Source organism: Psammomys obesus, unplaced genomic scaffold, assembly GCF_907164565.1.
Source record: "Psammomys obesus unplaced genomic scaffold, mPsaObe1.curated_primary_1811, whole genome shotgun sequence".
Taxonomy (NCBI): Eukaryota; Metazoa; Chordata; class Mammalia; order Rodentia; family Muridae; genus Psammomys; species Psammomys obesus.
Window position 1 is genome coordinate 1,385,124 of NW_026596101.1, and position 15,792 is coordinate 1,400,915.

At 41.8% G+C, this 15,792-nt stretch overlaps 1 protein-coding gene across 6 annotated transcripts in view; it reads right to left on the reverse strand.

The window, feature by feature from the left end:
* Positions 1 to 7,521, reverse strand: part of Setd5 (SET domain containing 5) — an 81,988-nt gene extending 74,467 nt beyond the window's left edge. For 2 of the 6 annotated variants that reach the window (XM_055628473.1, XM_055628466.1), the window contains exon 1: positions 7,410 to 7,521. The gene's annotated coding sequence lies outside the window, so the exon portion shown is untranslated. Of the gene's footprint in view, positions 1 to 6,583; positions 6,722 to 7,409 lie in introns of all 6 variants that reach the window. The other 4 variants (XM_055628469.1, XM_055628468.1, XM_055628467.1 and 1 more) reach the window with 4 other exon arrangements.
* Positions 7,522 to 15,792: the final 8,271 nt, after the last annotated feature.

The following is a 15,792-nucleotide window of genomic DNA, read 5'->3' on the forward strand; positions in this document are numbered from 1 at the left end:
TTTGAGCAGTGTTGGAAAAGAAGTCTTAAAGATTTTACAAATGACATTTTTATACTCAAACAACTATTTAATTAGGTGAGAGGTCAACATATATAAAGGTTTAACTTTAAAAATCTTAATTCTAGTCATAAACACAGACATACATGGGTGATCTCCAATACAAACTGCAAACACAGAATGGATTTCATTTTATAATACAGTGACTTCTGGCAGTGGTAACAACTATGAATAGCCAATGAAATTATATGCTTTAAAACCTTTCTATAAGCTAAGAACCTGAAACAGTGTACCAAGAGTAGAGGACATAAGTTATTTGTCACTAGACTTTTAAGTATTAGCTTTAGAACATATAAACAAATCCACAACCTACCATAATATATAAACTACAGTAGCCCATTCAATTCCCCCCTTTGTCCTAGTTTCTTTTTTGCTGGGAAGAGGCGTAGTGGGATAATAATAGCAGGAAGTAAGGTGGAGCAGCTGCACAGCAAGATGAGGTGATGTATGTGCTTCACCTCCGTGCTGGCCTACTGCTGCCTCGGCTTATGAAAATGAAATTAGCTGTTTGGGAAGCCGTAAGTTATAAATATTACTGGGATCAAGACGTAGTCTCCTATTTTCTCATTTTTATCAGGATCTGTTTTAGGCCACTAGTCAGATTCTGTCAACAGAAGCAATAAAGGCCACATTTTTAGAGATTTTGAGTATTTCAGAAGGGAACCCTAATGCTAACAATAGATACTTGGTGGAGAGACTGAGGCTAGGCCTAGCTTCCTTTTAGTCCCACAAATCTATGGAAATAATCCATGTTAATTGACTGTCAAAAAGAAATGGCCATCTAAATGTCCGTAAGAATGTATGATACACCTCCCTAAAGTTCATATTAATGCTGTTTCTATTTTGCTGATGAAAAACTTTTCCAAGAAGTGATAGTAACGCAAATTTATTTTGTTTGGGCCCGTGTCCACATGGGGATACATACTCAGGCATTAACTTTCCATCCAACTCTCACACAGGGTCTCTTACTGGTCTAAACTGGTCAAGTAGGCCAGGATGACTGGTGAGTGAACCCTAAAGATCTGGCATCTCTGCCTGCCCAGGGCTGGGATTACAAGCATCCATTACCCATCACACACAGCTGTTTTACATGGGGGACTGAACTCGAGTACTCTTTTTACAAATTCCTGACCAACGGAGCCTTCTACCAGCCTCTCACTTTCTCCCCCACCCGCTCTGGATCAAAATACCCTATGTAACTGTCAAGATGGCCATACTTAAAAGTGTTACATAGGCAACACATTTGTAATTTTATTTTATTTTTTTACAAAAGAGAGAAATGACACAAAACTTGATCAATGTGTTACAACATTCTGGTTATGTTAATTTACAGCCATGTCTTCTTTACTAATCCATAAAAAGAAACCGGCCTTCCAGTTCTTTTTATCTCATTCAAGCAATAGATGTGCTCTTGGAAAAACGGTTCAAGGATTTTTAAAACTTAAATTCTCTTAAAAACAACCTGTTCATGGAAATGAACAGTCATATATTACTTTATAAAGAAGAATCCTTTGTAATCTAAATAACTACTGTCTAATTTGTGAATGGAATTTTAAAAAAGAACTAGCATACGTGTAACATTTGACATTTAACTAACTGAAATGATTCAGGACAGACTCTTCATGTTAATGACAACTTCAACAGGAACCTAAATTTGGCAGTATCTCATGGTTTTGCCTATAAAGATATAACTTACACACCTCTAACACTGTAACTCTTAGTAAGTAATGAGCTAGATGTAATCACCTTTTGCTGAGAGCTAAGCACAAACTAATAAGATTGAACCTAAACTATAAGATGGGGGCAACAGTAATCTCCAGGGCATCAGATTCTGCAGGAAGTAGGAGGAAGACTGAAACAATAAGGTAGCTTTCCTTTTCTGTGTATGTGGTTATTGTTTTTTGGATTTGGTTGGTTGGTTTTGCTTTTTTGAGACAAGAATCTTATTCTGTAGCTTGGCTGGCATTTTGGCTAAGCTTCCTGACTCAGTTTCCTGAGTACAGGATATAGAGATGTGAGCTATAAGGCCCTGTTATAAAAAGACTTTTTTTAGTACACATTTTTTCATGATAGTGATCAGGTATGTTGGACTGTGCACTTCCTCTTACTAAAATAAACCAAAATTAACAATGTGCAATTACTGTACAAAAGAAAACATAATATTTGACACCTTGTCGAATTTAAACCCAACTAAAAATTGAAACACAAATATAATTCACACAGAATAGGCCCTTCCAATCCTCACTAAAATCTGGCTAGCAGATGCTCTGGACAGCTCTACTAAAAAGGCAACTTACACTTAGAAGGGAAGAGAACACGGAACTTACTTTAATACATACAAAGCTTCAGGTCCCCTTGTACCTTCACTCCCCCACCCACTGGAAGATAGGACAGGTTCTTCCAGATTTCTAGTATATATGAAATTTAGGCTTAAAAGGATATGCTTGGCATAAATTCAAGGCTTAAGTGGGAACTAAAAACAGTTTCTTTAATTGTAAACCAAAGTGAATAACCTCCTGGGGGAAAAAAAAAAACCCTCTTGCTTTTCCTACCTCCTGCCCCTCCCCCACCAACACTGCATCCCTGCTGTGCAAAGAGCCCTTTGTCCTGCCCCGCACTTATCTAGCTGTTTGGCCATATTGACAGGCCTACTGGAGGCATAATAAGGGAGTCAGTCTGACATAAGCAGCTGGCGATTTGAAACAAAAATCTTCCTTTTCTACTCACATCAAAATCCTGCTGCAGAGGTCTGTGGCTCCTCCCATACTTCCACCTATTTCTCAAATAGAGCAGCAAGGAACTGGCACTTCCCTTTGATTCAGTAGTATAAATAAAAAACTTGATTCCCTAGCCAGAAATTCTTACAGCTACTGGTGTTTGTGTGTTGTAATGTATAACATTAAGGCTAGAAGTTTCCTCACCTCTAGGTAGACACATGTATGATTATCACTTCAATTTGCCATGAAAACCCTGGAAAGTCTCTTACTACAAGACAGAAGAGACAAGGAAGTAGCAGACATATTTATCAAACAAGCTGACCAAAAATCTTAAGGTTTTGAAAACACCAAGGATTCAAAATGCCAAAAATTCATTTTCTTGCCTTCCTATCAAGACACTTTATGGGATTTACATTAAGTAAGGAATTTCCCCAGTTACTCTGCAAAATCAATATAATAGAAACAGAGTGGGGCAGGAAGGGGTTTGAGAACTTTTACTCAGAAGAAACATACAGTCTGGACTTAGTTTCAGTGTCTCTTTGGTGTACATCACAGATCCCTCAAGTGCTAAGTAAAACCTCTCCCAAGTGATGCTCTCTAACAGAATCTCCCCCCAGTATTATTGGCATCTTTACCCAGTTTATAACTGAATATAGAATAGGACAATTTCCCTAAGATTACATAATTTAACAAAGCATGTAGAGATAAGTAAAAGGCTATTCGCTCTACCTTTTGCAGCCTTCCCTGAATTCTAGCCACTTCACAACACCAAGTGAAGGTCATGTCATTTATTAAATGTGTTGAAGCTCTGGGGTCCAGAGTACCATCATATTTCAGAGCTGTATTATTCTTTTCTAAGAAGTCTGCCTGAAAGGACACTTTATACCAGTTGAACTAGCATACACACATTTTCTAAGTTCACCACTAGCCAGGGCTCCTAATTTCAGACTAAATCGACAAGTCACTAGAGTTTAGCGAAAAGTTATAATAAACTTTTATTTTACTTATGATCTAACTTCTCTTGGCCATGTACTCAATAATTACTGGCTGGTATGGTCTAATAAATTATTTCAATATGAAGATGATTTTATTTCCCCAACCAAAGGCAAAGTTGGCACAGCTACCTTTGTCAAGTGTAATTTCAGAAAGTATGCAGACTCTTAGATACTAAACAGTAACAAAAGATGTAAGCATTTTTAAGTGTGCCAGTCCAACTAATCCTTCTAAGACAAGAGTCTTGCTCCTCCACAGTAATTACTGTGAGACCACAACCAATTCCAAAAAACAGGAAATAAAACTGGTAGTCACTATTTTCTAAAGAAACTTGTATAATTAAGCCAAAAACACTAGCACCTTCAACTGTAAATATTATTACAGTTAATATTATTAAGCTGTAGTATTATTAAAAAGTCAGTATGAATGAAACCATACCTAAGGGATACAGAATCTTACCTATGACACAATATTCTTATTAAAACCACCTAACCACCATTAAGAGACTTTTCCTGCTTCTAGCACTGGAAAAACAATATGAACCACATCTGTGAATATAGAATACTCTCCACTGTTCCTTGCCACAAATGCCAGAGCCATACTAAAAAATTATAGATGTTTGTGGGCTTTAAATACATGTGTACAAAGCTGAACAAACAGAATCCTGAAGGAAAGGTATTGTTTGCAGGAATAATTTAGAGAGGAAGGAAAAAACAAAAAAACAATCCACATGATTTCATGTGTTGCACATGCCTGGGTGAGGGCTCTGTTTCAAATATTCCCTGCCAGGCAAACTACCGCTTCTGTTCAGTTAGGAGGGGGGTGGTGATAATCAAAACTTAGAAGGGACTCTTGCTGCCTTACTATCCTGAACTAAACTAAAGTTGTTCAATTCTAAATATTCTTTCTCTTTTTCTGATGGATTGTTGCCAAAACACATTTTTGTTCAGTGGAGAGAGTATAATCCAACACATACATGACCAATCCAATTTACAAGTCAAATATCAGTGAATATATCTAATCTGGAGAAATCTACAGATTAATATAAAAATTAAGACCAAAACATTAAATATTAATCCAAAAGTAGCTCTTTTTAGTTTAGGTATCCAATTATAATACGATGTTTAGGGAAATATCTATTCACGTAGGTAAATATGGACCAACATGGAGAAAGAAATATAAATCAGAAGGAAAACATTTCAGTTGCTTTGGAAAAACAAAACAAAAAGATCCTCCTTACCCTATTCTGGTACCCAGAAAAATCTTTACAAGGATTAAAAAAGATCAAAACACTAAAAAATCTTTTAGTCAAGTCAAAGTATAACCTCAAGATAGTAACAAAAAGCTGCCAAGCCCCTCCCCAAACAAAAACCTGAAGTCTTTAACTTTGATCCAGCTTTCAGATGCTGATATCCATAAATGGATACAGTTATGAATTGCTAGTTCTGGTCTCTTCACGAACAAAAAGCAAACCAGCTCAGCAGTGCAATTTCCCAGGAAAGCAAGCTAGGTTTCTTTCCAGCCCTGAGCAGCCATCGCCTAAGTGCAGTTCCCTGCAGCCAACAGCATTAATGGACGCTGCACTGCTGTCCTTCCCTGGAGACAGCAGCCAGCACTACTCCAAGCTTCTCACGTAGCAACCAGAGCTCCAGAGCCAGCAGCTGCCGCCGCCTTGTATACTCACTCCTGTGATCCAACACAGGAGCAACCTTCTCTTTACCCCACCCCCACTTCTTAACACACTTTCTTTTTGGAGGGGGGGGGAACCAATGCTCCATGATGGAAGTATGCTTTTTGAAAGAAACAATCCTAAGGTCACGGTCTTAAATTGAGATCTTTGATTAGAAAAAAAAAAAAAAAAAATCAATATATAGCAAATTCCAAATATTTGTTTTAACTAAACCAGCAATTTAGGAGTAAGCATTAAGCTTTAGTTTTTAAAAGGCCAATTTTCCAAACATTCAGCCATCAAATTGAAATTTACAGCTAGGGACAAGAGCCTTGGGTTGTGTGCTACTAAAAGGCATATCAGTGTTCTATACACAACAATATGAATAACCTTAAAGGCTCTAATCCCATAACGGGCCACAAAATTTGGCCAGAAAACTAATGATCCTCATGAGAACACTGGAAGAAATCCAAGGGAAAAAAATTCCCGTGTCCTCCAAGCTCAGAAATCTCTGATTATGTCAGAATTCTCTGCTTTAGTCCTAAGTCAGTTTACACACATCTAAAATTACCCCTTACAGCTTTCCTCCTAGCGACCTAACCATTATTAATATAAAATTAAGCGTCAAAAACACTTTCCTCTCAATACGTCGCACACAAACCTCCTAAAAAGCTCCTAACAGTCAGCTGGATCCACCTGGATCTTTCTCAATCAAAAGCATAGTTAGCTATTTAACATATGCCAAAGGAAGTAATGTAAACACGACCTTGATCACAAATATGTCATCTAAAAACAATTTAGTCAAGGTATGGAGGAAATTAGAGAATCTGAATTCCTTTAAGTATTCTGAGTACAGGGAAGATTGGCAAAAGGAACTCAGGTATAGACAAAAACCCATACAGAGTCCACAGCTCTGGGCAAGAAATGAGTTGCTGGTGAACATATTACACAAGTAACATGAGAAAGCAGAAAATGCAGGTCATACACGCACCCCTGACCCAGACCAGTAGAGCGGGCTGCAGCATCAATATACTGGAGAAAGATCCCTTATTCCTAAGCATGAAAAAGGCAAAGGCTCTCTACAGAATAAATTAGCATAGAAGGGGGTTTCCCAGCAGTTAAAACTTTCGCTCAGAGAGCGATTTACCTACTAAAACCAGGGCTTTTGTCCACCACCATTCACCTCACATCTTGGCTTGCACACATAGAGGAAGAGGATTCATAAGGGGCACATTTTTTCCCCTCGTCTTTAAAGTCGTTCTTTTAAAAGATCGATCTCCACACCCTAGGCAGGAAAAATGACAAAATTTGGCTCAATTCCAGTCTGGAACCCTACAAATTCAACAGGGATATCGCAGGGATACTGGGGCATACGCCACAGAGAGTCCAAGAATGTGAGGTGGGGGTGGCGAAGGTAATGTCTTTGGTGTGGGAAAAGCAGCACCCATCTGATACAGGGACTCGAGAACCAGAGGGGAAGCGTTCAGAAAGATTATGGAGGGGAGGACGGCCCCCCCACCCCACGAGCGATCAGAGTTGTTACAAGGCCGCAAGAACAGGGGTGGAGGTGGGGGCTCAGGGACAGGAAAAAAAAAAAAAGTATGCCTGTGTATTTTGAGAACAGGGTTGCGAGAGGCCTCTCCTGAAAAGGGTATAAACGTGGAGTAGGCAGTGCCCAGGAAAAAAGGGGAGACCAGAGTAGGGGGAGGGGAAGAGTCTTGACCCAGGGAAGACATTAAAAGGGTAGTGGGGTCGATTAGATTAAGGAGAGCCTTTCTCCCTGGGCAAGAGGGGTGCAATGGTGTGTAAGGGTAGCCGAGAAGGTGGGAAGGGCAGCATCGTCCTGCTACCAACCTGGAAAGGCCCAGGGCCCACGACCCCGAGGAGAGAGAGCACAGGGAGACTGAGGTGACCCTTCTTCCCCCCGGGGCCCGGTCGTGTGGTTCGGTGTCTCATTTCTGTTGGACCCTTACCTTGACCCAGGCGCTGCCGGGGCCTGGGCCCGGGCTGCGGCGCACGGCACTCCCGGGAGGCAGCGAGACTCGAGTTAGGCCCAACGCGGCGCCACGGCGTTTCCTGGCCGGGAATGGCCCGTACCCGTGAGGTGGGGGTGGGGGGCAGAAAGGCGGAGCAAGCCCAAGGCGGGGAGGGGGAGGGCCAGGGGCGGAGGGGGGCCGGCACTACTGTGTTGGCGGACTGGCGGGACTAGGGCTGCGTGAGTCTCTTGAGCGCAGGCGGGCGGCGGCCGCCCCTCCCCCGGCGGCGGCAGCGGCGGCGGCAGCGGCAGCTCACTCAGCCCGCTGCCCGAGCGGAAACGCCACTGACCGCACGGGGATTCCCAGTGCCGGCGCCAGGGGCACGCGGGACACGCCCCCTCCCGCCGCGCCATTGGCCTCTCCGCCCACCACCCGGCACTTATTGGCCAGCTCGCCGCCAATCAGCGGAGGCTGCTGGAGCCGCCTAAAGAAGAGGCTGTGCTCCGAGGCTCCGGCTCCTCAGAGAGCCTCGGCTAGGTAGGGTATCGGGACTCTGGCGGGAGGGTGGCTTGGCGCGCTCGTGGGGACGGGCGGCTGCGGTGCGCCCTCCGAGGGTGGCGAGGCCGCCTTGTGGGACGGCCGGGCACGGCTCGTTACGCTGCGAGGGGCGAGCGGGTGGGAGGCAGGACTACGGTCCGCCCTGCAGCAACCGGAGGGGGAGGGAGAAGGGAGCGGAAAGTCTCCATCGGACGCGGCCTTGGCTCCCCCAGGGCCGGAGGAGCGCTTCCGGTTCACGTCTTGTCGCTGATTGGCCTCTTCTCCTCCCGCCGCGTGTGAAAACACAAATGGCGTGCTTTGGTTGGAGTGAGGCGCCTGTCAGTTAACGGCTGCTGGAGTGCGCAGCCGCCGGCCGCCTCGCTGTGCCCACTGGGTGGGGCGGGAGGTAGGTGGGGTGAGGAGAACTGGACGTGCGGGCGCGGCCGGCGGGGCGGGGGAGGGGAGGGAGGGAGGGTCAGCGAAAGTGGCTCGCGCGCGGGCGGCCTCCCACCCTCCTCTTCCTCTGGGGGAGTCGGTTTACCCGCCGCCAGCCTGGCCTCGCTGCCTGATTGGCTCCCGGGGCCCAGAAAACTGGCCTTTGCAATTGGCCCGCGTTCATGCAAGTTCAGGCCGTCGGCGGGCTGGCGGGGGCGGCGGGGAGGCGCTCGCAGGTTCCGGCCCTCCCCGAGGCCCCGCGCCGCAGAGTCTGGCCCCGCGCCCCTGCGCAACGTGGCAGGAAGCGCGCGCTGGAGGCGGGGTTGGGCGGGCTGTCTGAGCCGCGGGGCGGGGGCGGGCGCGATTCTTCCCTTGAGTTGTAGCCACACGAGGGACGAGAGGAGCCGGACATGCACCGTGCACTCCTGGGAGCGGAGGAAGGAGCGGGGGCTCAGTCAGTCTGGCTTGGAGGCAGGAAGCACTTGCTCTCCAAAAATTGGTGGGAGCTGCAATCCATGAGGGAACCGCAGTGGAGTAGGCGGAGAGAAGGCCGCACCCTTCTCGGTAGGGGGAGGGGAGTGCTGCAGTACCTTTCTGGGAGTTCTCTGCTGCCTCCTGTCTTCTAAGGACCGCCCTGGGCCTGGAAGAATCCCTTCCCCCTCTCCCCTCGTGATCTGCAAGTCGAGGCTTTCTGAAGATGGGCGGTAGTCTTCTGGGCAGGCTTAAGGCCTAACCTGCCTGGGCGTTGTCCTGCAGGGGAATTGAACAGGTGTAAAATTGGAGAGGGGAGACTAACCTCGGACTTTCGTTTGTGTGGGGAGATAATTATAATAGGGGCAAACAGAAAAGGGAGACTAGGCACTCAACTGGGGTTTCATGCAGCAAAACTACAGGTTATTACTGCTAATGATCTGCCTTGGAATATTTCTCTTCGAGGCAGATTACAGACATGCTCACCCGAGTTTTATACGCTCCCACTTGAGATTCTTGCTACATCATGAAATTAGAGTATTGTGAATTAGAATACATAAACAGAATTTTAGCATTTTCTACAGAGCCCGGTACTTCATGTCCATCCCTCTTCTCTGCAGCCCTACCAAAAGGTATTTTAGCGTTTTCATTTGTTGTACTATCCAATCCCTAGACAGAGCACTGGCATTCTCCCTCTCCTGATCTTAGAAGCTCGATGAGTCATGAGACCAGACAGATTAGTTATACCACAAATTAAGGCTGTAGCTGGGACCTTACACTGCCGTTCTTTTATTCCTCCTTAGTACACTTTGACTCTTCGCCTAGATTTTCATTTTCTTTCCCCAGCCCAAGTGTTCCACACTTGGGTCTATTCACAGTCCAGAGAGCTCCACAATAATAGATTTGTTGAGAATTCAACCTAAAGTTCATCTTTCCGCTCCCATGGATGTCTGTCTCCTTTTTCACCATTAATAAACTGAACTGTTTCCAGTTAATGGCTTCCAGATGGATGTTTCCTCCCTCCCAATATTACCTGATATATCTTAGATTGTTGTTAGTCTGATTGTCTTAAAAGGTGCATGAATTGACATACAAAACTTAATGCTTTAGTGGACTCCATGAGAACAATACAAAAGACTAGTAATGAGCTAATGACAACTTTATTTTATCACTTCTCATATACATACCCCTTAAGTCACATGGAATTGATAGCTGCTTACTAATACTAAACTTTTGTCTTTGTACATGTGTAGAAGGTAGTTCCTGTATAGACTGAAGGTTCAGATTTTCTTTCCTGACCTAAGGTGCTGTGAGCCTATATTTTTCTATTTAAGCAGTGTTTTCTCTTGACCTCTGGCTTGATTCATGGCATTCCTTGTGTTATTGCTGGTTTAAATGTGATTTTGCCGAGCTTCTTTAGGACTGTCTTACTGAGTCATGTTCTGCTAAGTAAAATGGAGTAAGCAACATAAATGTATTTGAAGCTTGGTCTATAGGTTCAGTTTGTGCTCGTGCTCTGTAAGACTACTACCTAGTAGTAGAACTTACTGCATGGGATATTCTGTGTTTGTATTGTACCAATACAGTAGCCAGTAATCAAATTACTCCTTAAACACTGGAAATGTTACCAAGGAAGTAATTTTTATTTGAAGCATGACTATGGACAGAGGAGCCATAACTGCAAACTTGTTCATTACAGAAGACAAATGTGTTCTTTAATGATTTTATCTTAGACTAAGCAATAAAGAAATAAAAATTGAAGCTCTGGTAGCCCATTTGTTTAAGCTGCTTGTTTTACTTAATTTTTGTGTTTCATCTATACTAAGCTGAAAGCTAAAATCTACAGGTCATTACTAAACATGAAAGCAAGTACTTAAAAAATTTGTATTTCAGAAACTTAGGGGCAGAGTTTAGTCAGGCAGTGATGGCATATGCCTTTAATTCCAGCACTCTGGAGGCAGAGGCAGGCAGACCAGCCTGGTCTACATAACAGTTCCAGGACAACTAAGAACACACAGAAATCGTGTCTCCAAAACAAACAAAAACTTAGAGGGCTGAGATTTCATTAAATCATAATTTAGGCAATCTGTTAGAGCCACCATGGGATTTGGCAGAATGTGCCCACCTTTCTGAGGCTGGATATTCTTATTTCCATCTGCTACTGGTCAACCCAATAGCTTGCTTTTTTTTTTTTTTTTTTTTTTAACACTTTGGGATTCTTTTTTCTTTAAGGTTCCTTTCCAACCATGTAGCCCCTTGTTTGCCACTGTCTAATTTCCTATTCTGGCTTAAGTGGCATGGCTTTTTGTCTTATGGGCAGCTGATTTCCTGGGTGGGGTTAGCAATTCTTTCAAACTCTAAAGTCCTTTTAAAAATTTACTGGGGGTTGTATAATTAAAAGAACACAATAGTGAGTGAGGTAGAGCTAATATTAAATGAGCCCCTCCTCTACAAAAGACATTGTTTTCTAGGAAACATTTCTTAAAGTATGTTATGTTTAGGACTGGGGGCAGGGGGCTTTAGTATGCGGAAACTTGTCGACTTGTTTAATTGGATTTTTCTAGTCTCACACCCAGAGAATTTAAATTCTGGGCAACCAAGGTCAAATTACAGTTTTGTCTTTTCTTGTTCATTTGCTTACGGTAAATTGAAAAGGTGGCTTCAAAGATTTTTTTGTTGAGGCAGGGTCACATTGTGTATGTCTGGCTGGCATGCAACTAGCCTTAAACTTACAAACTTCTGCCTGCCTTTGTCTCCTGATTGGTGAGGCTAAAAGTGTGACCAGTAACTCTCAGCCTGAACTGTTTTTTGTTGTTTTTGTTTTGTTGTGTTTTGTTTTTCAGCTTTAAAAAGCCACCAAACAGTGAAATGGAAAAGCAAAATGTAGTAATACTTTTGGAACTTGCAGATCAGATTCTTTTGAAGGGAATATATTAAGGAGTCTTGGGTGATAATTGGTAGTGTTTGTGGTGCAAGCAGTGAGAACTTGAGTTAAATCTCCCTGACACACAAACACACACACACACATCCAGGCATGTCAGAGCACGTTTGAGGGATCTCAAGGACTTACTAGCCACACAAGTCTAGTTACTTGGCAGGCTCCAAGCGAGAACATATCTCAAAAAACAAGGCAGACAGCAACTAAGAAACTACAGTCAAGGTTATCTGTCTTTCACATCCATTTGCATATACACAGAGATTAAAATATTCCAAATTTTTCATTCAGCAACATTAATCTCCCATCAAATTGTATCCTGAAAGGACACAGGGATTGCTTCAGTGAGTAAGCAAGAGTTGGGAACTGATTTTTTTTTTTTTTTTTTTAAATTTGTGAAATACAAAACAAAGCTCCTATTGTGCAGTAACTGAGATCTGGTTTATACTCACAAGCACTTCCTTGGGTTTCCCTGCACCAACCATTGCAGATATCCTGTTTCTGTGCTAGGCGTGCCTTGGGCTAATGGTTATTTAAATCAACTTAGTTTCCTGTCAGGTGGTGCCATATGATTGCATATACTTATGGCAGAAACTTTGTTAAATATTAAACATTTGTACTTAATGTGAAAGTTAAGTGAGGGTTTGTGATTCTGTTGTTTAATTTTCAAATTTTGAGCAAGATAAGGCATTTTTACATGACTATTATGGTTTGCAGTCGTTGGTCTAGAATGTGAAAATTGAGCATAACAAGGGCAATTGTGACTAGTTGGCTGGAGGCAACCCTAGCTATAGAGCACTTTGCTGGGTCACAAGTCCAGGAGTCAAAAGCATTTGACCTTGAAGGTTGAGGCCTTGATTTTGTTAGTCTAGTGTATGCTAGTTTATTTATGAGAGGACATACTTATCCAAATGATATTTGTGACTCCATTTTTGACTGAGTTAAGACACTGATTAGCACTGTTAGTGAGCATGGAATGGCTTTTAGGCTTGAACTGGAGTTACTTGTTTCTCTGAAGTCCTAGATTCATTTTCTGTACTTTTCTCAGTAATCACTGGTGATTGATTGATTGATTGGGTTTTTTGCCCTAGTACTTTTTAACACTTTGTTTTCTAGGTATTAGTTTGTTCAAAGAAATGTTTTAAGTTTGGGTCTTCCTTTTGGCACAGTAGCATGTTTTCAGGTCCTATTTACAAAGTTGAATGTTTTGTTACTTGGCTAATATCTCCAGTGGATGGATTTTTAATTCTCTCAGTAGTCTTGAATGGTCTTTACTGATCCTTCATTAAAATCCAGTATGAAGTACTATACACCTTAACAGATGCTACTGGTACCAGTCTGGACAGGAGGGAACTAAAACACAGTGGGACTTAAAAGCAACTTCCCATGAATATACTAGCAGATTGAGGAGCTAGGGATAGAAATTTAACTAGTCTAGAATTTGGTATATCCACCAGCTTTTATACTACCTTGCTCTGATAGAAATATTGTTTTAGGAAATGTAGATATAGTGTACTATAAGTTTGTAGTAGGCTTATAAAAACTTGAAAACAAAAAAACTATTAGATTACTAGGTATCTCCGGGGAGAATTAAAAAATTTGACCAAGTGTTAAGTCACTGAGAATGGTCTCAAAACATCACTTAAGGAACTTTTCTTTAATGCCCTCACTCCAACACCATTTGGTCCACTTGAATGTTGTCATAGCTCTTAAAATTGCAAGTAAGAATAGTAATTGTGTAATTATTGTTTTTCTTCTTTTAGATTGTTCCTAGAGGACAGGACAGTGCTTGTTTAAGGCTGTATTCCTGCCTTGATGTCTTCGAGATCAACATACTTTTCATAATACCAAGGCTGTTGCCTTTTACATTCTCAGAAGCAAGCAGAGGCACATGATGTTGTGTTAAATACTGTCACTATGTTAAATATTGCTGTGTAGTTCTGGTTTTCCTAAGGTAGTTTAGGTACTATGTATATGTTTTGAATTAACTCTAGGTTACACCTTCCATAATCCATGCAGTGTGTCATGAAATTGTTAAGTCTTGTAGCTTTGTACATAAGGATAAAGGTGTTTTATTGTCATGTTTTGAACATTTCCCCAAAGTTCCGAATTATAAAATTGCAACTTTAGAATTTATTTAAGGAAGATGGTTGTGGTTTAAGATGATGCTTAATTACCATTTGTGTTTTGTGTTAGAAGATATTATATAAAACTGACATGTAGAAGTGTTGGTCAAGAAATTTTAAGAAATGTGTACTGTCTTTAGAAAGCATTTAACTAGCATGTCTTGCAACACACTAACTTTGAATAGTGTTGGCACCAGCTATGTTGTAGAGTCATTTTAAAAAGGCTTTCTAATGAGTGTTGGATTGTTTTGAATGCTGTTGAATGTTTTAAATGCAGACTTGTTTGTATTCCATAAAACAACTGTCAGAAGCTTCAAACTAGAAACATAAGCTGAAATATTTCAGAAGGTAAACAAGCTACTTGTTGTATTGGCTGTAATGTATAATAGTTATGGTTTTAAAGTTAGCATTGCTGAGTAGTATCTACCTGCCAGGTGAAAAGAAATGTTCCTAGTGGTTCTTTTGAATAGTATAGCAACTTGTTATGTAAAAATCTTTCCACAGATATGAACTCTTAATTCATACATGCAGGTGTATGGATGAAGCTACAAACATGACTGGACTTTATATTGTGATTGTATTTATTTATGTGAAAGCTTGGCAATAAACCTATGTCCTAAAATAGTCAAAAGTGTGGGATGACTTTTTAATCTCAAAGCTTATCCAGAACTGTGTTGACATTTGCCCTGACGGTGAAAAACAAAGTGGGTAGAGCATGCAATGCCTTGGCACACACTGTTCATTGCCACTCATTTGTGATGTCAGCCAAAGAGGGAGGCATGTGCTTTTACTTCAAAACACCCTTCTGAAAGACTTGACAAGTTTTGGTAATCACAGTTGGAATTGGGCATCCATCTTGTAAGCAGGAAGGAGCCTGGCCTGTTAGGTAAACAGCTGACAGGGGCATAATTAAATCCAAACTTTGAGGGAAATTGGAAAAAACCTGAATATTGTGTGGACCAACTTCTGGAAGATGTATATAATAACTGATTCATTGCCTTCCAGCTGACTGATACCTATGCCCTATCAATTGCATGCATAAAAGATAACATCTGGGCCTTCTAGCCCAGAAATTGACAGTTCCAAACTCCTATGTTAGTGTTCTTACTAATATATCCCCAGCTCAGTCTTGAAAACAGAGTTGATGCTACAATGTTTCAAAATTTTAAGAATGAGAATTAGAAAGTTTTAAATTTTCTAAAGATGGCTTCTTTAGAAAGATGTACATAGGGAACACTCGATGACTCTGAAAGAGCCTTGAAGACTGGTACTGGGCACACTACACTAGACTAGCAGGCTTAAGTGGAGAAAAGCATATATTGCTTTAAGTGGGTCGTACATGGCAGGTAGGAAGTTAAGAATTTGGGTTGAACTGGCATCTCAAACGGCTAACATCTACACAACAGATGAGCAAGAACTTTACCCTGAGGCAAAAAATAAAAATAAAAAGGTAACAATGGAGCCCAGACTACCATCTAGGAGGACTTGCATTCAGATCTCATCACCCACACCAGGCAGCTGCTAATTGCAGCTTCTAGTCTTCCCAGGTACTTGCACATAGCTGCACACAAACACAATTTAAAAATAAGCCTTCCACCTGGCAAAATACTGCATTTCTTTAATGCCAACACTTGGAGGCAGAGGCCAACTAGGGCTATATGACAAAACCTTGTCTAGTGGAAAAAACTACTCATAGCTCATTTCTTATTCTAGTAACCAGATTAACAAAATTTACCAACTGGAGTGCCCACTGTAAGTCAACTTTTTTTTTTTTTTTTTTTTGTATATTTAATAGAATTAGAGCTATGGTGAATCAAGCACAAACCTGGTGTACTAACTTGAGAAGTTTGCATAAAAAGTATTAGTTCATTTGTTC